Consider the following 27,848-nt stretch of genomic DNA (forward strand, 5'->3'; position numbering starts at 1 on the left):
AGCAGAGGCACGGTCGGGCAGCTCTGCATGCTGCCTCCGCCCCAAGCACCGGCTCCGCAGCTTCCATTGGCGGAGAACCATGCCCAGTGGGAGCTGTGGAGGCGATACCTTCAGATGGAGGCAGAACGCAGAGCTGCCTGGCCATGCCTCCACCAGGAGCTGAGGGATGTCGCCGCTTCCTGGGAGCCGCCATGAGGTAAGCGCTACACAGATCCCTTACCCCCAGCCCTGAGTCCCCTCCTTCACCTAAACTCCTGCTGGGAGGAGTGAGGGGGTAGCCTGAGACTGCCCCAGCTGTGGCGGATGCGGCTGGCACGGGGGCAGCTCGATCTGCTCAGGCAGCCCCCGGGCCAGCTGCACCAGACACTTCAGAAGTCACGGCAGTCCCAGAAAATCACAGAATCAGTGATCTCCATGACGAACTTGCAGCCTTAACCATGTATATGAGTGGAATGGAAGAGAACTGTCAAAGTTGGGGAGTTGTAGGATGTAGGGCTGTGATTAAAAAAAATAAATATATGGTTAAACCTCTGCATCCGTGTGGAGCCCCATAAACTCCAGTTGGGTTTATCACAAACAGAAGGGTCCAACTTAGTGGGTCCAATTGCAGGATCTGGGGCCAAATACAACCCATCAAAAGGAACTATATCATTTAAATGGTAAGTGATTTATCTGCTGAGCCCCATTTTCCAAATTTTAGCCTGAGGCAGGCTGTGAGCAATCCTGGTTCCCTTGCTGCTATTGTGTCAGATGAATGGTAGGGAAGGCTCATGTCTGCTACTGGCACTACATAGACATAAAGATGCACACAACTGGTTAGATCACACTTGCTATACAAAAACCAACCAACTCAATAAAAATCAAACAGGTTTTCAACCATTTGTCTGACATCTTATTGTGTGGATTTGTATCTGATATCCAATTAAACATAAGACTTCATATTTGTTGTTCAGAAACTAAAAAAATTCCCCCCAAAGCCACCCTGGATTCATCATTCTAAACAGCCAAAAAGAATAGCCCTAAATTCTATTTACTATGTTATGTTGCTGTTGAAGTTGAATAAGGCAAGAGTAACATGATTGTTTGTGACGATGTGAGCATTTTAGTTTTGTGCATTCTAATTTTAATTAAATAATTATGTAACCGTGTTTTTACACTCCATATCAATTGAAAACTGTAACTAAGCATAGTGATTCAGTATCTGGACTTGGTTTTCAAACAGAGATCTATGGAAGAAACCAGTCACAATGAACTGTGACTACACAAAAAAAGCTAAGAGTTTGCCTTTCTTGTAAATCTTGTTGCCCTAAAGGCTGTTTAGGTCAGGACAGAGATGGGGAGCGCAGTGAAAGAGAGTAAAGCAGTTAACATCAACATATTTATCTAAGACTTCGACTTACTTTCTAGGCAGAGGATGAGGGGAAGAGATCTCACCGCTCTGAGATCTTGGGCTTCTTTGCCCTTCCTTCCAGCTTCCTCCTTTCCCTTCCTGTCTCCCTTTTAACCATCCCCAGCTGACTAGCTGAATCCCCTTGTTAACTGGTTAATCACCCAGTCCGTACTCAGTTATCTCCCCAGTTTGGCCAGTGCAGGGCAGCTTACAGAGTACAGAGTGGTGAGTCAGCCTTAGGCTCCTCCCACTTTGTCACAGGCCCATCATTCTTTTCTGTCCCCATCCTCTTTTCCCAGGCATATTCAACAGGAGACAGTTCTAAATGAACACTCAAATGCCACTAGGTCTTCAGGCAGAAAGGGGAGTGCACTCATTAGCAAGCACAGCACTTTCTCATTCACTTCACTCTGCTGAAGCTCTGCTGCTGAATTGGTCAACCACAGCTCTGGGTCTGAATATGGTTTTGCAACTCCAACATCAAGGATAATATTTTGATATTTATCCAAACATAGTATCTGCTGGCACTCAAGGTATTCTGAAAATATACAAAACACATCTCCAATCTCTACCCTACTCAGATATCATGCACTATTTTTCTGTAAATGTTTATTTTAGTCTTGGAGCAATCTGACCAAAGAAAAGACAAAACAAGTAAGAGTTTTCCCCAGGAGGATTATTTTGCTAATATTAGCCTCAGTACATAAACTTGCCAAAGAGCTTCAAATGTTAGTGGCACTTTTCACATGATTCTAATTATTTTTTTCAACATTTCCATAAAATCTTGTTTTCAGCTGTTTCTGATGCAGCCATGGATATTTTCTCTAGGCTGAAATTTTACTCTACCATATAAGTACTCAGTACATTTTACTCTACCATATAAGTACTCAGTACACTTATTGTAAATTATAAGAATTTATTTTTCCAAGTGGCATTTTGCAGGTTAAATGTCTTTCGGTATTTGAAAACAAACTAAAAGCAATTGAAAATTGTAGTTATTTATTCTATTCAGTGCCTTGAGACAAAATTCTGACAAAAAACCACTCTAATTTTTAAATAATTGGAGAATAAGGGTTTTTAGCAACAAAATATAGTGTCTGATTCATCTGTTGGATCCTTGGCACACAGTGGGCCTGATTCTGGTCTCTAATACTACTTCATGCTGAGGTAAATTATTTGTCTTCAACCGGGATTTATAATGGCACATAATAAGTGACACTAGAATCAGGCTCAGCATCTCTGATGACTTGGGACTATTATTATTTCTTTCCAGGAAGACCTGTATGGAAAGTAAATAAAAATTCAGAGTTGGAACTTGTAGTGGACCACTTTAAGTCTCAGAGAAAACATTTGCAGGTTGTGGAGAAGGCATTGGTACAGTCTGCTGCTTGTCCTTCCCAGAGAATTTTTAGAGAGACAACGTGGGTGAGATAATATCTTTTATTGGACCAACTTCTGTTGTTGAGAGAGACAAGCTTTTGAGCCACAGAGAGCTCTTCTTCAGGTCTGACAGGTTTCAGAGTAGCAGCCGTGTCAGTCTGTATTCACAAAAAGAAAAGGAGTACTTGTGGCACCTTAGAGACTAACAAATTTATCTGAGCATAAGCTTTCATGAGCTACAGCTCACCTCATTGGATGCATTCAGTGGAAAATACAGTGGGGAGATTTATATACATAGAGAACATGAAATAATAGGTGTTACCATACACACTGTAAGGAGAGTGATCACTTAAGGTAAGCTATTACCAGCTGGAGAGCGGGGCGGGGGGAACCTTTTCTAGTGATAATCAAGGTGGGCCATTGGTCGGAATATGAACAAGAGGCTGCTAGGCAGCTCTCCAACACCACTTTCTACAAGCCATTACCCTCTGATTCCACTGAGGGTTACCAAAAGAAACTACACCATTTGCTCAAGAAACTCCCTGAAAAAGCACAAGAACAAATCTGCACAGACACACCCCTGGAACTCTGACCTGGGGTATTCTATCTGCTACCCAAGATCCATAAACCTGGAAATCCTGGGCGCCCCATCATCTCAGGCATTGACACCCTGACAGCAGGATTGTCTGGCTATGTAGACTCCCTCCTCAGGCGCTACCCGACCAGCACTCCCAGCTATCTTCAAGACACCACTGGCTTCCTGAGGAAACTACAATCCATCGGTGATCTTCCTGAAAACACCATCCTGGCCACTATGGATGTAGAAGCCCTCTACACCAACATTCCACACAAAGATGGACTACAAGCTGTCAGGAACAGCATCCCCGATAATGTCACAGCAAACCTGGTGGCTGAACTTTGTGACTTTGTCCTCACCCATAACTATTTCACATTTGGGAACAATGTATACTTTCAAATCAGCGGCACTGCTATGGGTATCCGCATGGCCCCACAGTATGCCAACATTTTTATGGCTGACTTAGAACAACGCTTCCTCAGTTCTCGTCCCCTAATGCCCCTACTCTACTTGCGCTACATTGATGACATCTTCATCCTCTGGACCCATGGAAAAGAAGCCCTTGAGGAATTCCACCATGATTTCAACAATTTCCATCCCACCATCGACCTCAGCCTGGGCCAGTCCACACAAGAGATCCACTTCCTGGACACTATGGTGCTAATAAGCGATGGTCACATAAACACCACCCTATACCGGAAACCTACTGACCGCTATTCCTACCTACCTGCCTCCAGCTTTCATCCAGACCACACCACACGATCCATTGTCTACAGCCAAGCTCTACAATACAACCGCATTTGCTCCAACCCCTCAGACAGAGACAAACACCTACAAGATCTCTATCAAGCATTCTTACAACTACAATACCCACCTGCTGAAGTAAAGAAACAGATTGACAGAGCCAGAAGAGTACCCAGAAGTCACCGACTACAGGACAAGCCCAACAAAGAAAATAACAGAACGCCACTAGCCATCACCTTCAGCCCCCCCACTAAATCCTCTCCAACGCATCATCAAGGATCTACAAGCTATCCTGAAGGACGACCCATCACTCTCATAGATCTTGGGAGACAGGCCAGTCCTTGCTTACAGACAGCCCCCCAACCTGAAGCAAATACTCACCAGCAACCTCACACCACACAACAGAACCACTAACCCAGGAACCTATCCTTGCAACAAAGCCCGTTGCCAACTGTGTCCACATATCCATTCAGGGGACACCATCACAGGGCCTAATCACATCAGCCACACTATCAAAGGCTCGTTCACTTGCACATCTACCAATGTGATATATGCTATCATGTGCCAGCAATGCCTCTCTGCCATGTACATTGGTCAAACTGGACAGTCTCTACGTAAAAGAATAAATGGACACAAATCAGACGTCAAGAATTATAACATTCAAAAACCAGTTGGAGAACACTTCAATCTCTTTGGTCACTCGATTACAGACCTAAAAGTGGCAATTCTTCAACAAAAAACTTCAAAAACAGACTCCAACGAGAGATTGCTGAATTGGAATTAATTTGCAAACTGGATACAATTAACTTAGGCTTGAATAGAGACTGGGAGTGGATGGGTCATTACACAAAGTAAGATTATTTCCCCATGTTTATTCCCCACCCCCCACCTTTCCTCACACGTTCTTGTCAACTGATGGAAATGGCCCACCTTTATTATCACTACAAAAGGTTTTCCCCCCCCAACCCTCCTGCTGGTAATAGCTCACCTTACCTGATCTCTCTGGTTACAGTGTGTATGGTAACACCCATTGTTTCATGTTCTCTGTGTATATAAATCTCCTACTGTATTTTCCACTGAATGCATCTGATGAAGTGAGCTGTACCTCACGAAAGCTTATGCTCAAATAAATTTGTTAGTCTCTAAGGTGCCACAAGTACTCCCTTTCTTTCTTCAGGTCTGAGACAAGTATTCCAAGCATCACATCAGAGTACCTAGGGATGTGGTAGAATCTCCTTCCTTAGAAGTTTTTAAGGTCAGGCTTGACAAAGCCCTGGCTGGGATGATTTAATTGGGGATTGGTCCTTTGAGCAGGGGGTTGGACTAGATGACCTCCTGAGGTCCCTTCTAACCCTGATATTCTATGATTCTACCTTTCTCAGACCTGAAGAAGAACATTGAGTGGCTTGAAAGCTTGTCTCTCTCACTAACAGAAGTGGGTCCAATAAAAGATATTACCTTCCCCACCTTGTCTCTCTAATATCCTGGTACCAACATAGTTAAAACTACACTGCATATGGAGAATTTTTGACATTTCCATCATGTTTTATGCTTATCTGTGCTCATGCAGGCAGCACTACCATTGTTTTGTCAATATGGTTCTTTTTGTAAATTCTCAGGGTGTAAAATCAGTGTCTTTTATTTATCTAATGATGTGCCTGAACACCGTCTTTAAAAAATGAGTAGCTCCAAATGGTTTCTAACAAAAATGAGCAGAATTACTGAAGTGCTGAGCATTTTTGTATGGTGTCATCATTTCCAAGGGGATTTTGTCACAGAAGGACCACAGACATTTGAAAGAAAGGTCTAGGCATGTGGTCCTAAAGACTCACATCTGTACCTGAAAGTAATTAAAAGAGGTGTGGGGGTTTATGTGTCTTGGAGTGGGGAGGGGGTGTTCAGCTCTTTACATGGAAACTCATCAGTGCCTATTGATGTCTCTATATAATGTCTCTCAATGAAATACGTTGCTCCATTAATTTTGTAGTTTCCTCTATGAAAGAAATAATCTTGATCTTATTAGCTGATTTTTCCATAATTTTTATAACAGTCTTTGAGAGAACACATCACAATGGAGATTGCTATTGAACAATAATATAAGGTATGCCAAATATATTTTATGACTAGAGTTTGTTGGTTGCAAAGCAGACGTAGTTCAGATCTGAGAGTGAAACATGTTCTATACTTTGGATTTCCACAGTTATACAAGTGCAGAAGAGATTATATGGCTTAGCACTGGGTGAATACCACAAATAGTATTCCGTGACTATTTATTGAAATTTTTCAGTGAATTCACTTCAGCTGTGTTTGTGCCTTCTTTGTTTTCACTCTTCATAGATATGGTGAATGACTTCACTGTTAAGAATATTTGCGGAAATTGAATTTTAAACAAATATTGGTGCTATTCATGGAAGATGAATTTTATATTTGTAAACATAAATGTTCACACTGAAAACTTATCCGAAGTCTTACACTCATCCAGTTAGGGAACAGGTCATGTAATATATTTCTATCTGTCAATAAAACAATCAACACACTCTGAATGAAAAATATCAAATATACTCATAATGAATTGCTTGCACACAATCTGCAAACCAAAAATTATGTGCCAAATTTATTCAGTAAATAATTTCAAATGAAAGACAGAACTGCTAGCTGTTCTCAAGGCTAAATTAATCAACTACACTTTTTATCCAGCTCTAAGACACATCAATATTTCCTGTAGTTTGTCAAGAACTATGATTAATTAATTAATCTCTTTAAATGTGGTGTCCATTGAATGACATTTGACAGGTGTGAGGATGTGCTGCCTCCTCAGGTATAAAAGACAAGGGAAGCATAAGGAGCTAAAAATACATACCACCTTGTAAAGGAGGGCACAATTGCCACCCTAAAGGATGCAGTTACTTCTGACTTCCAGGTTTAAAGGACCAGCCACTAAAATAGTGTAATTAGCCCCACCTATTGGAGTCATTGATGTGCTGTGATTCACCCATTTCTTTCATGTACTCGGTAGTGTACCAGATATACCTCAACTTAGGAGCAAGCACCAAAGCAAGTTGCCTCTGGCCCAGTAGGCTCTACTACCCAGTGATTTCCCAATATGCACTCTCAAGCAAAAGGAGTCTTTACTAGGGTTGGCAGAAATGAAAGACTGCAAATACCGTAGGCAGTATGACTTGACCATCTACAACAGAAAATAGACATAGACATTCCTAACTCAGCCAGGTCAGTAGGGGACAATCCAAAAGAAGGAAGTACTGGAGTAACCATGAGTACAGCTTCTAGTCCACAATTCCTTAAAAAGTGCATTTAAGTACTGGTCTTCATGTCCTGCTATCCAGAGCTCAGTTCCATAGTCATGGTGTTGTTGGAGGGCTTCTCTGCATTGTCTTACATTGTGTGGATGAACAATTGCCTAATGCCTCTTGTAGGCAGGTGCCCTTATGTCCTTCTGCTACTAGTCTCCTCTCACTGGCTGCTTCCCATCTTGGATTGTGACTCTTCACCCAACCTCACTTCCAGCTCTCAGGCTGCCTGTTACCTGGTCTTCATTGTGCAGCTGGCTCCCAACCTGCTGCCTCCATCTTGCTGCTCCACACAGAAAACTCTACCTGTCTCCCCAAGCCTAATCCTCTCTTTGTCTCCTCCTTTTTCTGTTCAATAGGCATCAAAGAACCCTCTGTCTGTTGTCTGCTGAACTAGTTCTTGCTCCTCCCAGAATGACCAGTAGCCCAGTTCTCTCCAATCAACTCATTCTTGAGAGAATGTTCTTTGTAATGAGATTCCCTGGGAAAGGATCCTATAAGAGAATGAACCCAAAAGCAGTGGTAATCAGGCAGCCACTGAGAAGGTAGCACTTAAGGAAGAGTTTGAAATCCAAATTGCCTGAGGGCCAGAGATCTCGATAAAAGATATTTTGAGGTCTCTAGAGCTATGACTTTATAACATTCTTCACAGAATTATCCAGTATTCATTTACACTTTCATTATTGGGCAAGTTTTCTGAGATATTTGCCCAATTTCCAAATGTGTATATTTATTCTAGAAAACTTTGAGAATTGTCAGCTGTGTAAGGTTGTCTGAAATTAGTTGGTTTGGCAGATTGTAACGTTCCAGGAAAACATTAGTTAGTCAAGAGATAATACTATTCGCAGTTGGATGGATGGACAATGCTATTACTTGCAAATACATAATCAGGAAACATGCTCTGCACTTGAGAATCTGTTTCTCCAACAAGCAACTTCACACTTTATTCCCTGCCAACTTCTTCATGGAATATCCTCACTGAATTAATCTGAAAGTCACTACCCTCTCCTCCTATAAATCCTTATTCTAGGCTCACTTCTACTGTGATACTTACTGTAAATTGCCACCTGATGATAGCTGGTTGGATGGTCAGTAGGAATTATCGTTGTATCTCTGGTTTGTTTCATATAGAAAAAGAAACAAATCTGATTTCAAACTTGCCAATTGTTTGTAAAAACATATTCCTCTCACTGGTTTCAGAGTAGCAGCCTTGTTAGTCTGTATCCGCAAAAAGAAAAGGAGTACTTGTGGCACCTTAGAAACTTACAAATTTATTTGAGCATAAGCTTTTGTGAGGTACAGCTCACTTCATCCGATGCATTCAGTGGAAAATCCTGAGGAGATTTATATACACAGAGAACATGAAACAATGGGTGTTACCATGCACACTGTAACCAGAGTGATCAGGTAAGGTGAGCTATTACCAGCAGGAGAGCCGGGGCAGGGCGGGAAACTATTGTAGTGATAACCAAGGTGAGCCATTTCCAGCAGTTGACAAGAAGGGGGGGGGGGGAATAAACATGGGGAAATAGTTTTACTTTGTGTAATGACCCATCCACTCCCAGTCTCTATTCAAGCCTAAGTTAATTGTATCCAGTTTGCAAATTAATTCCAATTCAGCAGTCTCTCGTTGGAGTCTGTTTTTGAAGTTTTTTTGTTGAAGAATTGCCACTTTTAGGTCTGTAATCAAGTGACCAAAGAGATTGAAGTGTTCTCCAACTGGTTTTTGAATGTTATAATTCTTGACGTCTGATTTGTGTCCATTTATTCTTTTACGGCCCTACTCCTTCTGTTTGTTTGTTACATCTGTGTTTGCATCTTGTCTCAAGTTATATTGTAAGAAGTTTAGGACAGGGACTGCCTCTTACTTTGTGGTTTATACAATGCCGAACACAATGGGACCCCACATTGGTGTCTCTGGGTGCTATTGTAATAACTAATAACAAATGTAATTAAAAAGACCAAGTAAAGAACTAGACACTGGTGAGGGAAAAGTACAGTAGGTTAAAAAAGTGAACATGCTGTGTTTGATGTGAATATCAAAATCTGCAGAGTTAGAAATGTCACCCATAAACTAAACTGTCAATGTTGTTCTTCTAAAAAGCATTGGTAACATACTCATGCAAAAAGTTCTGTTGGTCTTGTACCACAGATACTGCTCCTAAAAGCTTCCAGAGTACATTCCTGAAAGAATAAAATTTGATTGCAGTGTGCATATGTGTCAGTCTTAAAGGCTTAATGTCTCTAGGTGAACTGTCATGATCTATTGTGTAGTTATTAGCAAATGACAGTCTGCACTGTATGTACACTATGAGCAACTGAAAAACAGTTACAATGAAAACAGGATAGAGGTTAAGGTTCAATCTTCTTAAGGCCTGGACAGTTCTCTGTGGAATTACTTTATAAGAAACCAAAAAACAAGAGAACTCAACATCCAACTGCCTTGTTATCTTTCTTTCAGTCCTAAAATTATTTTGAACGTTTATGGACGCTCAGAGTAAATTTGAAGTACTCTTTTGTTCAGGTGAAGCAATTGTAATCACAGATGCAGTACAAAATGCACATAACTTCTCCTTATAATATTGCTAGTTTTAATGATGCTGCTTTATTGGCTTGCTTGCTTTTAATATTTCTCTGTTGTACATAATGAGAACCCAATGGTTATTCTTCCAGGTCATGAACAGAAAAGTAATGACAATGACTTAGGCCTATTATGAACCTTATAACACCATTTAAAATCTCTTTTTCATTTAAATACAGTACTTAAATATGGCATGTTTTTATTAGGTTTATTTCAGGGGGGTTTTTTCTTTTCTTTTCCTTTTTTTGGGGTGGGGGGAACATTGCATACTATAAAATCTGTTTTCTTTTTTGTATCATGAAACCTTTGCTGTGCATCTCCTCTTCTAAATTGTTTCATAGACCTATACGATGTCTTAGATAAATATAATTTAAGAACAAATAGAATAAAGTTCGTGCTTTTGTGACAGCACTGAAGAGAAATAAAAAGAATAAAAAGGAATCTTCAAAGCTTGATATAAATTATGATTGTATACAGTGTTGTATTTATATCAGAATGAACACTGGAAGCAGAAGTTTGATAAGAGTTAGACAATTATATACAGAAAATTTCTTTTATATAATGTAGTCAGGTAAATAAACATTTCATTGATCTACTTTAACAACTATTATATGTTGTCAAATCAAAGCAGTCTAACAGCTGTGCTACATCGATTCATATGCATTATAAAGCAAAAATGTTTTCATGTCATCAGTTTATATTATTCAGTAGTGATCAATAACGGCATATGAAAAACTCTGTAGATTAAATCATGTAAAATGTTTTGAAAACAAAACAGCACCAACCTTAACGATATTCAGAGAAAGAGAGACAGGTTTTAAAAACAATAATTTAAACTAAATCGTCAAAATTATATGTGTAGATTTATATCTTACCCCACATATTTTGGTCACATTTAAAAGGCTTCTTCAGGCAGATTCCTGTTTTTCCTTTTTTCCTAATAAACACTATGCACATCTGATCTATGGTACTGTATAATTTAAAGTAGTAATAATTATAATTTCTTTAAAGATTCCATCAGCACTGAATTCCCACTTACATTTCCAGAATGAGATGGAAAGGAAACTTGCCTCACCCTTAGAATTTTGACTTTCTGAGGCACTGGTAGTTAAGCCTGAGCCCCACATCCCACCCCTCAGTTATACACCATGGGATGATCCCCCTACACTAGTGTGATCCTTCAATGGGCAGCTTCACTAATTTAGGACCAGTTTCTATTGGTGCAGGGCAGCTGAGGATTGGAGACTAAGTTTCTATGGGCTTCAACACAAGCTATCTGACACTATAGCTAACTTTTAACACTCAATGTGACCTTTTATCAACCTCCTCCTACCTAGTCAGTCCGACACCCCTTGCCCCCCTTCCTTATCCCTTAATCTCAGGAAACATGATCCAGAATTCCTGAAGTAGCTGAACTGTTAGGTAAGGTATTAAACCATCAGAGCAACTATGCTTGAGATGCATGCCTGGGACACCAGTCTGCTTTGAGGGGCTTCCAGTGCCCTTCTTTGAGAGGTACTTCGCATATTTAGTTCACTAGATTGCACAGAACATGATGGACTTCACACAGTAGGAGGAAGAATCAGAACTTCGAAGGAGTATTAAATCCCAGACGCAATAGATTGTGCCTAAAGGTGGTCAGTACTCTGTGCATAAGGGCTGGAAGTATTTCCAGAAGTGCTTATGAATTCAGGAAGCAGCAATGCTCTTCGAAGTGCCTCATGCGCATTACTGGAAGGCAGCAAGTTATCCCTGCACATGAGTGACTATGCTCTGAAGAAAAACCTCATGCCCAAAATATTTCAACTACTTCTTCCACCAGGAAATGCTAAAAACACTTGGCATTGAGAATGTCAACTCTATTCAGGAATATCTTACAGTATTGTCAAACCAAGTGTTCAAAGATCACGTGTCAGGCTCCAAAATTTTGAGATTTAAAAAAATAGATTTGGGGTTCTATTTGCCTTCTGAGTTTTGAGCTTTTAGCAAAAAGAAAAGGAGTACTTGTGGCACCTTAGAGACTAACAAATTTATTTGAGCATAAGCTTTCGTGAGCTACAGCTCACTTCATCGGATGAATCATATCAGTGAGCTGTAGCTCACGAAAGCTTATGCTCAAATAAATTTGTTAGTCTCTAGAGTGCCATAAGTACTCCTTTTCTTTTTGCGAATACAGACTAACATGGCTGCTACTCTGAAACTTGAATTTTTAGGATACACTCACAGCATGTTTTCAGCAACCATGAGGACCAACCAACTTTTCTGCAACCATGAGGACTAGAAACTCTTTTCTTTCATTGTAATAAAAGCCCATAGGAGCTCCAACCCTTCTTCTTTCCCCCCACCCCACCCCGTTCTGTTCCTTTAACCAGAACCTCCTTTTTAAATCCTTTACCAGGCCATTTATCTGGTCACTGGATGCTTTCCCTATGGAGTACCTGCACTGGACATCTGCCACAAGGAGGTGCCAGCAATTAGCTTGGCTGCTTCCCCCCCAAACCCAGTCAGATTCCCAGACATCTCCCAGTGGCCTCTTTTGTAGCAGCCAAAAACATGTCAGCTCCCAAGTCTGATAGGGGAAGCCCCATCCTCCCGAAAGAACCCAGTTGCCCCTTGTATTATGCCAGGATCGTCAAGGATGCCAACAGCTCTGTTGTCAACCCCCATGTACCACAACACCCGCCCCTCTGTGATGGGCCATATTGGTGACCAGCATTCTGGATCCTGAAATTGGAAGAACTCATTACAACTTCCTTCATAGCTCAGCCTAGCTCTGAAGGCAGAGCCACCGCCAGTAGCAGCATAGTAGTAAGGATGGCTTGGTATGGTACTGCCACCCTTACTTCTGCACTGTTGACTTCAGAGCTGGGCAGCTGGAGAGTGGTGGCTGCTGACTGGAGGTCTAGCTCTGCAAGCAGCAGCACAGAAGTAAGGGTGGCAATACCATGCCATGCCATACTTACGTCTATACTGCTTCTGGCTGCGGCTCTGCCTTCTGAGCTGGGCTCCTAGCCAGCAGCTGCTGCTCTCCAGCTGCCCAGCTCTGAAGGCAGAGCCACCAGCAGCAGCAGCACAGAAGTAAGAGGAGCAGTACCGCAATGATTTAATTGGGTATGGGTCCTGCTTTTGAGCAGGGGGTTGGACTAGATGACCTCCTGAGGTCCCTTCCAACCCTGATATTCTATGATTCTATGATTCTAACCCTCCATACAATAACCTTGCAACCCCCCTGCCCCACAACTCCTTTTTGGGTCAGGATCACTACAGTTATAACACCGTGATTTTTCAGATTTAAATAGCTGAAATTATGAAATTTATTAATTTTAAAATCCTATGACCGTGAAATTGGCCAAAATGGACCGTGAATTTGGTAGGGCCCTATTCATAAGCCTGTGTAATTTGGAAGTTTGGTGATTGATAACGTACCACTGCCATGTTATCACACCAGAAACACACCCTTTTATGAGCCAACTTTGGTCCCCAAATAACTGCTGCCACTAAAATGGGGGGAAATTCCAGGAAAGTCATATCACACAGAACCCCGTTTTGTATCCAGATGGCAGGCCTGGTGGAGGGGAAAGGAAAAGGAGACAAGGGACCAGTGTGGCAACACTGACTCATTCACTGGGAACCAGATGGTGGGAGGGCTTAAAAGGGGCATCCCTGTGCCTGAAGCCCCCTTTTACACTGAGCAGGCTGAAGCAGCACTCCCCTCCCTCCCCTTTAGGTGCTGAAATACCAGGTTTGGCCAAGACCTGCTGTGGGTATTATGCTAACCAACATGACAGAGACAGATCCAAGTTGCCAAATTCAGTTCTGGATCCAAATCTATCCTCAGCTCAAGAGGATTCAGATCCTGTGTTCTGGTTCAGGCTCATCTTTACTGCAAACTGTTGTGGTGGAATTTCACAGTTCTCATAAAATGGAGTCTCATGCAAGTAAATTTCATTAAGCTGATGACTGTAAATTATTGAAACTTAAAATAATTACCACACTACAGCAGTGGAAATAAAGGCATTTTTGTCATTCTCAGTCCTTATTTATTATTATGATTTTAACTAAGTTCATATGAATTACAGTTCCCAGAATGCTCATGTAACTGTTATGACTGAAGAATTCAGGATCAATTTTCTTATGTCAGAACAACTGATTGGCTTCTTTAATGTTGTTATGCAAAAAATTCTATTGTCTTTGATCCAAATCATAATCCTTCAAGTAAAACCTCAGGCAAAAGTGTTTTTCATAGTAATTTACCTAGGAACTAGTAGGGTTGGAGTCCTCAACCCCAGCTTGCTGCATTTCTGTAAGCATTTTTATGGCTCGATAGTTGCAAAACGTGCACTGGTTCACTGACGATATCCTTTTCCTGCCCAAATTCCTCTTCCTCCATACTGAGCTGCAGAAAATTACAGGGGAGCTTGTTAATGCAGAGCCTAGGGCTTACCGATATGCTCCTGTATAGAGTTTTTACTGCTTTCTTACCCCGGAACAACCAGCTGCTTTTAGCCCTAATGCTCTTGCTTAAATGAAGATAGGCTTTGGTCTCTATATAGTTATGGAATTACTGTAGTAGGTACTGAATTTTGTAACACAAGCTTTCAGATATCTGATCCAATAGCCTTTAAGAGGAAGTTGCATTTAGTGTGTGAGGGGGAACTCTATCTTAGACAATATGCCTTATGTAATGCTATTATTTCCAGTCACTTAACAAAAAGATAGTTCTGTTTCATTACTTTTCCAGGCTAAATGATTTACAAGTCTCTGTAAATCTAAGCAGAGTAACTATTCTTGCAAAAATGACACTACTTACTCTTTCAATTAATATTATAAAATGCATATTGAAAAGTTCACATTTATTTCTCATTTTTCATATCTGTGCTTCAGCAGATGTGCCATTTCGAGATTCTGGCTACAGGTCACAGTCTTCAGTATTGTAATTTAATTCTGAGCCATAGCTACATCTCATATAAGAGTATTTTTCTTACCATCATAGAATCATAAAAAGCAGGACCAGAAAAAAACCCAGTAATCTAGTCTGGCCCCCTGCATTTTGCAGAACTACTTTTTACTTCATCTGACACATTCTTGTGTATGTGTAGTGATGGTTGGATAATCCATTTCTGTCAATTGTCAACTCCACTACAAGTTGGTCTTACTTACCTCATGGATAAGTAAGACCCCGGCCCCTCCCCCGCTGTTCCCCATCCTGTGCAGCCTCAGCTCACTGAGCCGCTGGCGCAATGCTCTGGGCGGTGGGGCTGTGAGTTCCTGGGGCAGCGCAGCTGCAGAGCCCAGCCTGACCCGGTGCTCTGTGCAGCGCGGTGGCACGGCTATAGCGGCTCAGGCAGCACGATAAGAGGGCGGGGGGGTTGGACAGAGGGCAGAGGAGTTCGAGGGGGTGGTCAAGGGGCGGGGGTGTGGATAGGAGTCGGGACAGTCAGAGGGCAGGAAACAGGGGGGGTTGAATGGGGGCAGGGGTCCCAGGAGGGCAGTCAGGAAGGAGAGGAGAGGTTGGATGGGGCGGTGGGGGGCAGTCAGGGGTGGGGGGTCTGGGGGCGGTCAGGGAACAGGGAACAGGGGGGATGGATGGGGTAGGAGTCCCAGGGGGGCCGTCAGGGGGTGGGAAGCAGGGAGGGTCAGATAGAGGTCGGGGGCCGGGCCACTCCTGGGTGTTTGGGGAGGCACAGCCTCCTCTAACGGGCCCGCCATACAATTTTGGAAACCCGATGTGGCCCTCAGGCCAAAAAGTTTGCCCACCCCTGCACTACACACACACACACACCACAATATCCCAAAGTGGTTAGGGCACTTTCATGGAAGGTGGTAGGTCCTAGTTCAAATCCCTTCTCCTCACTAGCAAGGGCTTGAAGTAGAGGTCTCCTACATCCCAGGTGAGTGTCCGACCTAATAGGCTAAAAATTATGAGGGAGCCCAGCATTTTGGGTAAGCTTGTCTATTGGTGCCCAATCCAATAGGCAAGCTCTTAGCACACTTACCTGATTGGACCTCACAGGTGAGTTAGACGGAGGAACATCTATCTTCTCCTTATTTGTGAATCACTCTGGGGCTTAGATACCTGGTGTGGCTGCAGTGCACATGTCAGAGACAGAAACAAAGGCGTTTAGGGAATTTTAATGCACAATTTAGGCACCAAGAGCATTTGGTGTCAGCTGAATGGAGGATTTATAAATCCCACTGGAGCCAGATTCTGAGATTTAGGTGCCTCAAATGGTAGTCCTTTTATCAATCTAGCTGCTATTCTTTTTTTATACTGTGTTGCCTGAAGCAAAGGAATGTTGTTAAATGCATAGAGCACAGGGTTTAGAGCTAGCACTCCTGAATTCTATTCTCAGAACAGCACCAGACTCACGATGTGACACTGGGCAAATCACACCCTCTTTGTGCTTCATTTTATCATTCTATAAAATGGATAGAACAGCTGCGGTACCTCACAGGTGTATTGTGAGCCTTAATTAATATTTGATCTAGTTATAAATCAGAACTTTCACAAAGTTCCAGGCAGGTGTGTGGCGGGGGGAGAGACAAAGAGGGCTGTTTCCGATGCAGGGTTCTGGTTTGGACTCATGTCATGTTTCGCCTAACTTTTTTCAGTAGGACTTGTGCACCTAAGTCACTTACATGCTTTTGAAAAGCCCACTGGTAGATTCCTAAATATGGATTTAGGAGCCTAAAGTTTAAAAAAAATGACCATTATCTTTATGATAAGAAATTATTCCCTTCTTATTGTTATCTCAGTTCTATGTTTCTCACAAGAACAGAATTGCCTATATTCTCATCTTCACTTGGACTGAGACTACCCATTTCTCTTAGAGCTACATGCACGAGACAGGTTAAATAATTCAAAGAGTGATATTTATTTTCTACTTAATTCTTCACATCTCATATGTGTTTGCAAACAAATATGTTACAATTTGAGGGGACATATGTTTTCAAACTTGCTACGCTTATTAAGGTGACATTTTTATTTTAAATATGCATCTGAATGTTGTGTTCATTTAATGATTCTAAGTGGGTTATATTTATTTATCACACATTTTTAATTAGGATTCTATTCTGGGGAGAATATTTCTGTGAAAGTCAGTGCAAAGTTGGCAAAATCACAAAAATTGGCTCTGCACCTGGCTGTCAGTTTTTATATACAAACAGAAAACAGGGAAATGGGACAGAGAAGCTTTAGAAGGAAAGGGAATTCCCTGTCTGGACCACACTGCCATTCCATGCACAATGTTGTCCTTTTCTTTGAGGTTTCTTTCTGATCCACCAGGAAAACAGTAGACTAAATGGCAATAGCATGATGCTTCTGGGTATATATCCCATATGAATTAAAAATCCAAAATGGTCACAGGTTCCAGGTTGGCCTGTCATATTATTTTCACCACAGCTGGAGAAACAATGTGTTTGTTTTCTGGCAACTACCCCACCCTGTTAAAAATATGCATCTTATTTGAAGTTTGAACTCTGCTGGCTTCCTTTTCAGCTGCTGGGTTTTGTTATACCTTTATCTGCTAGATTAAGAAGCCTCAAAACATCAGATCTCTTCCTCCTTAGTAGGTACTTATAGACCATAATTAATTTGCCTCTTATCCTCCTCTTTAAAAATCTAAATTAAGTACTCAAAAGCTAGGAAATGCCAAAAATAAGGTTTCGACCTGTCAAGAGACAGGGTTGTAGGTGGGTCTGAGCTGAAGGTCAGAACCGGATTCTGAGCCCGAAGGCCAGAACTAAGGGTCAAGATAGAGCTGGAACCAGGGCTGAGGACAGAACCGAGTTATATGGAGTCAGGAGCAGGGCTGGTTCCAACACAGGAGCTTGGCTGGGATAGAACTGGCACAAGACCTGGAATAGGAAAGGAGTAGGGCTAGGAGTGAGGTGAGCACAGGAAGGCAGAGAATCTACAGACTAGCTGCATTGAGGAGCTAGTACTCTGCTGTTGCTGCTGGGCTTATAAATCAAGCTGCTGATTCCACAGCTGTTCAGGCACTATGGATTAATCAGGCAGTTCCAGGGCAGTAGCTGAGCTATTCATTGCCTAGAAATGAAGTTATCTGGGAACAGGCCAGTAGCTGGTCTTAGCTGGTTTAACTCCTGACAGTACTCTCCCCCCCTCCCCCCCCCCCCCCGCTTTTTGGGGGTGCCTTCCAGGAGCCCTGGGGCCAGGTTTGTCTGGGTATATGTGGTGAAAGGAGTGCAGGGTCCAGGTTCCATTGATCATTTGTTTGGGCTGTAATCTTCCCACTCTATTAAATATTGGAGTTTGTCCCAGTTTTGGTGGGAGTCCAGAACTTTCTAGACCACTTATTCTGCTTGGTCCTGAATGGTTATTGGCAGGGGAGAGGAGGACTGGTGCAAAGCAGGAAGGTATTCTCGACATACCACTTTAAAAGGGAAACATGAAACACGGGGTGAACTTTAAGAGATTCTGGTAGCTACAGTCTGAATGTTACAGGGTTAATCTTATCTGTGATCTGTAAGGGCCCCAAGTACTGGTGGTTCAGCTTCATTGAGGGATGTGTTAATTTATGATTTCGGGAGACAAGAACACCTTATGCACTACTGTGAAACTGGGAGCCAGTCAGCATGTCATTTGTATGTTGCTTGGCTTCTTCTAATGGTCTTCTTAGCTCTTGGAGTACCTAGTGGATGTGAACAGTAAGGTCAACAGTGGCAGGTACTGACGAATTGGTGGGGATCTCATGGTGAAAGCGAGGATGGAATCTATAGTTAGCAAAAAAAATGGAGGTGTCTGTTAGGTGGAGGCAAGTGTGACGCTGTTGTAAGCAAATTCAGCATGGTTGATCATGAACAGCCAGTTGTCATGGTGATAGTTTAGGAAGGAGTGCAGATACTGTTCAAGGACCCGAGAGGCCTGTTGTGCTTGATTGATTGCGTTCAGGTGATAAGCAGTGGAAGCCAAGGCATTGATACCAAGGAGACCTAGAAATTCCCACCAGAAGCCAAATAAGAACTGGGATCCATAGTCAGACATTACTCTCATTGATAACCAATGGAGGTGGAAGATGTTATCCACAAAAAAGGCAGGCTGTCTATTGGACAGTGGGGAGGGCATGACACAGGACAGAATGTTCCATTGTTGTTAGATTGATCACAACAAGAAGTACAGTGTGCCCCTTGGAGGGTGGCAGCTCCATGATAAAGTCCACAGAAATGGTGGATCAAAGCCAAGGTGGAGTGCACAAGGACTGAAGGAGGTCAAGTGGTCTCATATGGGGAGTTGTCTTTGTCCGGGCACAGAGATTGCAGGGCTTCCTGCAAGCCACTATGGAAGAACATAAAGCCACTGACACAAGCTTCTAGATAGCAGGTCTTGGATTTTGGAACAACCAAATTGTCCTACCAGAGGAGCATCTCTGAAGCCTTGATAGGCCCTCAGGCACCTAGATGTGCTCCTTGTGATACAGAATCCCATCTTAGATCATGAACATCGCGGTAGCTGGGTTGTTGGCATTGTCTAAGGTCTGAGGGGTTTGAACGTCAAAGACATCATTGGGCAGCAGGGAGTCGATGACAGGGATCAGGGTACAGACTGCAGTACCAAAAATAAAAGTTGAGGCTTTGAGGATTGTGGATGGAGCTTCGTTGCCAGGCTCACAGTATTCAATCATTTTAGACAAGGTTTCAGCCTTCCCATTCCTTGTCCCTAGGCAGTAGGTGATCACAAAATAAAATCACCTAAGGAGGGACTAGCGTGCTTGTTGCTAGTTCAGCTGCCTGGCTGTCTTTAGATACTCCAGGTTTTTATGGTCAGTGAGAACTTGGATTCGGGACCTATCCCCCTCCAAGAGGTGCTCTCATTCCTCAAAGGCCACTTAATGACCAGCATTTTCTTTATCCAAGATACCATGATTCTGCTCCGCTACAGTCAATTTGCATGAATAGAAAGCACAAAGGTGAAGATGACTGTCCGAGTTGGACAGCTGGAGTTCTCCCAGCATGAAATTTGAGGCATCTGCCTCCACTGTAAATGGTTTGGCCAGGTCCTGATGCATCAAGATGGGGGCCATGACCAATCTCTTTTTTAAGTAATTTGAAGGCAGCCTGCATTTCTAGGGACCAGTCACAATGGGCTCCCACCTTTCAAAAGGGCACTGAGAAGGGCAATCAAACCAGAGAACCCCATAATAAACTGCCTATAGAAATTGGCAAAGAAGCATTGTATCCTATGGACTTCTTTTGGTGCCACCCAATCCATGATGGCTGCCACTTCACATGGATCCATAGCCAGTCCCTTAGGGGAGATGATATAACAGAGAAATTCCATTGTGTCCCGGTCGAATTTGCATTTCTCTGGCTTTGCATACAGATGCTTCTGGCAAAGTCTTTTGAGGACACTGAGTATACAATGATTGTAAACTGCCCGGTCCTCTGAAAAAATAAGAATTTTATCCAGGTAAATAATTATGAATCAGTCCAGCATGTTCTAGAAGATGTCATTAATCAAATGCTGGAAGGTTGATAGGCCATTGCACAGACGGCATGGCCAAATACTCAAAGTGACCATACTAGTGCAGAAGACAGCCTTCCACGCTATCTTCTTGTTGCACATGCAACAGGTTATAGGCTCTGTGCAAGTCTAGTTTTGCGAAAATTTGAGTAGAGCGCAGTCAATATAAGAGTTTGTGGTTGAGAGGGAGTAGACAGAGGTTCCAAATAGTCACCTTATTGAATGCCCGATAATCGATGCAGGGCCTCAAGGAGCCATCCTTCTTCTTAACAAAGATATGGATAGATAGATAAAACCCTTCTGTAGGCTTTCTTTCAGGTAGGTGCGAAGAGCCGCACCAAAGCCAACAGATTAGGAAGTCAGACTAGATGATCTAACAATCCCTTCCAGCTTCAAAATATGTGAATTAAAACAAGCTTTAAATTTCCATACCAAGCGGCTTTGGAATAATGATGAGTCATAAAAATTTAGGAAATGTCCAATAAGTAAAGACTACCTTTTTTTTAACCCTCATATTTCCTAAGTGGCTTGTCTAGTTTGCTTTTTTCTGGACAGTTAAATTTCACTCTGGCAGAAGATCAAAGTTCACAGACCAAGTGAGCATTGTTGAAAAATCAAGCTTATAATGGAATGTTTGTTTCAACTTTAGCTTTTGAGAAACCAGCATCTCCTCATAACGTAGATGTTTGTGGGAAATGCATCAGATCTGCCTTAAAAAAATATGAGTAGCTTTCAGCGCTGAAATTCTTACTGAGCTCTCCATTATTCTTACATCATTGACGGTTACCAAGCTGGATGATGATTATACTGTACACTGAAGATCACTTGCAAGTAAACACTGAAATACTGTGACTATATATAGCTTCTACCGCAATATGGCAAGCAATGTTTTCATTTACAGTAAGATGCCAAAATGAGCAAGTATTCAATAATTCTCTTTAAATGTTGCTTCTCATTGACCCCGTTACTGAAATCATTCACTTGGACAATTCATCCCAACTAATGTTGAGGGTAGCTTGATAGAATAGCAAAATGATGAATACCCTTCATCACGCAAGGCAACTGATTTCATTTCCTGTGCCAGGTTTGTGCCACATTTTATTTTTACACAGAGCTGAACTTGAGAATGACTGTAATATTTATGAGGGTATTTACAAAAAGAACAAAGAAAATGCAGTTAGACTGGTCACAATATTTCTTGCAATTTCTAGTAGACATTCTGTGTCATCCTTCACTCTTCTACATGACATATTCTGAATAAAAAATGTGACATAATTTGATGGCAGAGGTGGTTTAAGGGACACCTACTACAGGAAAACAGTATGGGTTTTAAATTAAATTAAGTCTAATTATTAAGCCTCTTCTTTTAACTAGAAATCTTGGTTAATTTTTTAAGAACCAAAATGGGTCTAGGGAGCAGAAGAAGAAAGAAAGGAAAAAAGAAAACTAGGGATGGAGAAGAGACAGAAAAACACCCAGTGCTGACACTGTTTAGTGGTTGTCATAGCCCTATACAGCAAGACAACATTAATACCAGACAAGGCAGACTTTGACTATAACTACAATCTTCTTTACTGCTTCTAACTCAGAAGGACAGTGTCAACTAGCATTGTGACAGCACATTGAGACACACAAATTTGCTTTTGAAAGATTTAGTATTCTTGCAGTGTTGGTTTCTAAACTAAACACTCAAAATTCTGGAACATATTAAATATTAGCAGCTACACAATATTAATAGGATGCTGTGAAATTCTGTGTTAATTAAGAATCAAAGTATTGCCCAAAATCTATTGTTTAGAATGCAAGAAGGAAAGCCATTAGAGAAACAAGATAATTAACTGTTTTTTTAAGCTCCCAGTAACCTAACAAGCTTTCCCAAAGTTTGTCTGCAATGGGAAAAAAAAGGCAAATTCTGAAGATATTGTTTCACAATAATATCTTAAGAATACTGGTGTATAAAAATACTTATTGTAAAGACAAGACACTACAACAATATAAGTATTAGTAACTGACTGTTTTTTATGCTCGTTTTGTTTTGTTTTTTTCTTTTGAAAATACCCATTTTTGATTTGCTGCCTGGAATGGATCAGTCTTTCAGCTCAGACAAATAGTCATAATTGCCATTAAGTCTGTTCTTTCTGAAGAATCTTTGAGATGACAATGTGTTTGATTCATAACTATACAAGCTCGTTTTATGACAGCTATTTTGCTGTAACTGCTAAATTAGCTAGGTTGGAGGATATGCTTAAAATGAAAAAAGCAAGGCAAAATACTGTAAAATATGTAGTTTTCTTTCCCCAACAATTATTTACTTTAGATGTGGCTTATTTTCTATTCATAAATATGTTGTCTTTTGCATTTTCAAACTAGTCTGATTATTTTTAAACATATGCATATTACACAGTTTAGAATTTCTTTATTCTTTGAGTAAGGTTCTGTTGCCCCCCTCAGATTAGACTGTTGCACTATTTGTTGACCAATCATTGTTTCTTTACAGTGAACTTCCTCTAGTATATATTTTAAAGGTTATTGGGCAGAGTGTCAGATCACATGAGCCAGGCTGAGGGCAGAAGAAATTACATGCAATTTTGCATTTGAAAGGCTGAGCTATACAGCAAAGGGGTTCTGCAACTAGTGTTCAACCACATAAGGCTTCTTTGAACCAAAATGTTACAAGATAAGACACCAGGACTTTTTGGAGCCTCTCTTTGCCTTTATGCTAAAGTGAGTCAGTACTAGATTTTATTGAAAGAGACACTGGTGACTTATAGTTTGTGGCCTCCCCTCTTTACAAGTGCTGTGCTTTGGCCCCGATCAAGCACTTTCACATCTTTAAAATTAAGCACATACTTAAGTGTTTTTAATTGCTTTCCTAGATTGGGGCCATAGTGCTCAATCAACATCTTGTAGTATTAGGCTTTCTGGTAGCTATTACATTCAACTGAGATCAGCTGCATTTTCCCATGACTGGGTTCCTTGGCAATTCCTTTAGGAACTGTAGGCATCTGTTGAATTTTTGCCTGCTGGTTTTAACTATTTGCCTACCAAACATTCGTGAGGGTCTAAAAAACAAGTCACAAGCAGTGACAAGAGAACATCCACAACTACTTATTTTGCTATGCTCTAGAAAAGTGATAATATAACATGAGCACATTGGTTGTCTAAATTTCACATGGACTTTGCCATGTAATATTAAGGCTATTACTCAGATGTAAGTAATACCTTGTGGACTAAATTTTGTTTCTAAATTGTAAAAATAACAGCACTGTATTTAGAGATCTCTGGAAATTCCAATTCCTACATAACTTCAGTTAGAAATAAAATTATTTTAAAATAGAAACGTTGTGGGACTAGTTGGAGGAGGTAATTACACATGTCCAGCAATATAGTCACAAACAGCCCTCTCAAATACCTCTTCCTTTCTTGATCACTGTAGACAACCCCACCATTCTGCCTGTTGCTCAAACCAGTCACCTGTGCATCATCTTCGATTTGGACCTTTCTCTAGGGCCTCTTATCCAGGTTATGTCTAAATCTTGCTGATTCTTTCTGCACAACATCTCTAAGATATGGCCTTTTCTATCCTCTACACAGCTGAAACTCCTGTCCAGGCTTTCATCACCTCATGTATCAATTACTGCAACATCCTTTTCTCTGGCCTTGACAGTCTTTCCCTAATGATATCCACTTAGACTGCAGCTGCACAGATCATTTTCCTAGCCTATCATATTGACCATGTCATTCCTCTCTTTGCATCCTTCCACCAGCTCTTCCTTCTCTATTGTATCAAACATAAGCTACTTGTTTCCACTTTGAAGGCCTTTCACAGATGAATAAAGGCTTGGTCTACACTATAGAGCTAGGTCAACTACACTATAGCCTTGCTCCTGCCGATGTAAGTGCCCTACAACACAGATATAGTAACTCCACCTCAACGAGAGGCATAGGACTTATGTCGGTGTAGTTAGGGAAACCCAGTGTCCATGTAGACACTTTTACTTACACCAGCTGTTGGCTAAAATTATTGTCAATTTCATGGCTCTGTGTGGGAGCCCTGAAATTGACAAGAAACACTGGTAGGTTCCCTGCTGTGAACCCTGCACCTGACTCACAGCTCAGGCTGTTACCCCAGGGTGGGTGGGGGCTCCAGCTAGAGCCTGGCTGCCCCCTGGGCTCCTCGCTACCCACTCCCAGCAGGCTGCTTCTTGGGTTCCCTTCTCCCTGCTGAGAGCTCTGCTAACCCCAGGCTTCCGGCTGCATGCTCCCAGTGGGCTGCTGCCCGGGCTCCCCACTGAGCCTGGGTGCTGAGTTCCTGGGCTCCCAGCTCCGTACTGAGTTCCCAGAGCTGTCAGAGTGCAGCTACTCTGAGCAGAGACACTAGCAGTGTAGGCTCTCTGCTGTGAAATTGAGCCTGGGGCTCACAGCTGGGGCTGTCATGCTGGGTTGGATGGGGGGCTCCAGTTGTGAGCCCCATGTGACTTTCAGTGCCTCCCTCTTGGCTGACAGTGCCCTACAATGCTCCACTTCAGTCAGTTCAAGCACTCCTGGTGAGGTCGTGCTCCACCAGCAGAAGGAGGGTAGCATGGACACCAACAGCTGATTGAATTATTGCAGTGGCTGTGGTCGACCTAATTTTGTAATGTAGACAAGCCCAAAGCCTTTTGGCCTCAGATTGTTTTTTACCAGTCAGCCATCTTTAAAGGAGTGTTAAACTACAGCAAACTGAGGCCACTCACTTTACTTCTGACTAAGAATGTCCTGTCCACAAAGGGATTTAATGTACTTTAACTTCGCACCTTTAGTTAATTCATCTTAACTTCCCTGACTGTTCCCATGCCCTTAGATGGCCAGAACAGCTGACTGGGAGAAACCAATCTGAGACAAAAGAAAGACTTCACACCTATGCCCTGTAACAAAAAACATTGATTAAATATGGTAATTGGACTGAAGCTCACACAGGGAGTGTGTGTAAGGATTGGGATGTGGACATCAGGCCTACTGACTGGGGTAGGAGTTGGTAGCAATGTGCCAGAGCCAAGCATTGGAGCCCACGGTCAGATCCAGAGTCAGGGTAGGTCTATGCTGCACACTATGCCCAGGCTCTGACTCAAGTTTGAGCCCAATCTCCACTTCTGTCCACACGCAAGTCAGTCTTATTCGGGTCATCAAGCACTCAGGATCTGGGTCATAGGACTCTGCTGAGGGGGTGGGTCAGATCCTGAGTCCTGCTGTGACTCAGGTTCAAGCCGTGTCAATTTGCAGTGTTGATGCAGGTCAAGCTGCAGACCTCAGTTAGAAGGTCTGTGCAGTGCAGCATGCTTGCATTAGCATTGCCGTGAGATCCGGGTCCAGCAATTGTTAACCCAGGTTTACAATGCAGTGTGGATGCTCAAGCACAGGCTTGGAAACACCAAGTCTACAAGCCCGGGTCCCCCATAGTGTGCAGTGTAGACATCCTCTGAAGGGCCAGATGCCAGAGCAAAGGGTTAGAGCTGAAGTCAGGAATCAGAGCTGAGGGTCAGAATTGGGTACCTGGAGTGAGGCAAGGCAGGAGCATGGCTGGGTTGGAGGCAGGAGCACAACTGGAACAGGGTGGGAGCAAGGCTGGCAACAGGCAGGAATTATCACAGCCATGGGCAAATGCTTTGAGCAACCAGTGTCCTTTCTTACTTTTTCCATTGTTTTGTGGAGCAGCAGCCTCAGCATGTGAGGCTATGACTGCCACCTACCGCAGTTTTCACATAATCAAAGTTTATGTCCTCTCACCCTGTCCTGTATCCTTCCAAAAGAACAGCAGTGAGTTGGTTTTTTTTAATGCTACTCCACTTTCTCAGTACTCTGACCAATCCTTTCAGACTGTATTGTTTTCACCTGGAGTCATCTCAATTCCTCATAAAGAAACTCTCTCTGTATAGATTTCTCTCGGCATTGCCATAGGAGATGCTCAACTCTTTCTTTAACTTTGCATATTTCACACAACTCGTCTTTGTTGCATTTAGCCAGCAACTTGCTGCTGCTGATGATTTCAAGAGCAGGTCTGCTAATCCCCTCAGCCAATCTAGCAGCTCAGCCAGTCAGGAGGCTCACTTGGGGTTTAGCTCCCCTTGTTAGATTGCCCGGGGTTAAGCTAGCTGGTAACCAGGCTAGCTGTGGGCACTTGCTCCGGATAGGATGGAGTTTTGAGAAAAGGCAGTTTCCCTGAGATGGGGGACGTTCTGGGGGAGACAGTCTCTGGAAGACCAACTGAACCAGACTGGGTCATAGGTGCTAGAACTAGGGATGCTAGGGGTGCTGCCGCATCCCCTGGCTTGAAGTGGTTTCCATCATATACAGGGCTTACGGTTTGGCTCTCAGCACCCCCACTATACAAATTGTTCCAGCACCCCTGGATTGGATCCCAAGAGCTCCTAGATGTCCTAAAAGAATGTAAGTTGGTTTTGGTTTTTTTCTTTTAACTCATGAGGGTAGCCCATTGAACTTGCAGCAATTCTCAAACTTCATTGCACCACGACCTCCTTATGACAACAAAAATGACTACACGACCCCAGGAAGGGGGACCAAAGCCTGAGACCGTCCGAGCCCTGCTGTCCTGGGCTTCGGGGGTGGGGAGGGAGTCCAAGCCCCGCTACCCTGGGCAGGGGGGCCAAATCTGAAGCCCAACCCCGGGCTGCCCAGCCCTGCCACTCAGGGCTGAAGCCCATGGGCTTGGGCCCCAGGCGGTTGGGCTTGGGTTTTGGCTTTAGCCCCAGCAAGTCTAACACCAGCCCTAGTGATCCCATTAAAATGGGGTTGTGAGCCACTTTGGGGTCCCAACCCACAGTTTGAGAACTGCTGGGCCTATAGTGATGTGAAGATTAGATGGGACAAAGTACAGGCTGTTTGTTGTTTTGAAATAGTTTTGTCTAATGCTCATTCCATTTACTAAAAAACATACTTGTTTAAAGAAGGCAGTCGTAGCAATGGGCACAGACTCCCAAAGGGAAAGTTGCTGCCATCCAGTCACACCTGCATCGTAGCATGTGATTGACATAGATCAGCTGTTGTACCCAGATCCCAGTCTAAGAATGGGAGAACTGTGAACTTCCACACCATGACATGTAAGGGCACAAGGGCTGATAACTGAGGGGCTGCACTCAGAGTGACCGGAAAAGGGACAGTAACTGTGACACACTCTTTTTGTCAGTCGAGACAGGGCCATACTCAGGATCCTTCCTGTTGTTTAATTCATGTGGTTTTGAGCAATTCCTAGATTTAATCATTGGCATCATGGAAGTGTGTTTACTGCAAAGATTATGCTGTCTCTTTGAAGACTAATGCTCTAGCACTTAGTATACTAATAATACTTTTTCATGGGCTCCAGAGAATGATTCAAGTACAGCTTAACT

The 27,848-nt window shown here is 42.6% G+C and overlaps 1 protein-coding gene across 6 annotated transcripts in view; it reads left to right on the top strand.

Moving 5' to 3' along the window:
• The window catches only part of PACRG (parkin coregulated), a 494,910-nt gene that overhangs the window by 339,475 nt on the left and 127,587 nt on the right, over nt 1-27,848 (top strand). The gene's annotated exons all lie outside the window — the stretch shown is intronic.

The sequence above is a fragment of the Caretta caretta genome, chromosome 3 (assembly GCF_965140235.1).
Source record: "Caretta caretta isolate rCarCar2 chromosome 3, rCarCar1.hap1, whole genome shotgun sequence".
NCBI classification, from domain to species: Eukaryota; Metazoa; Chordata; order Testudines; family Cheloniidae; genus Caretta; species Caretta caretta.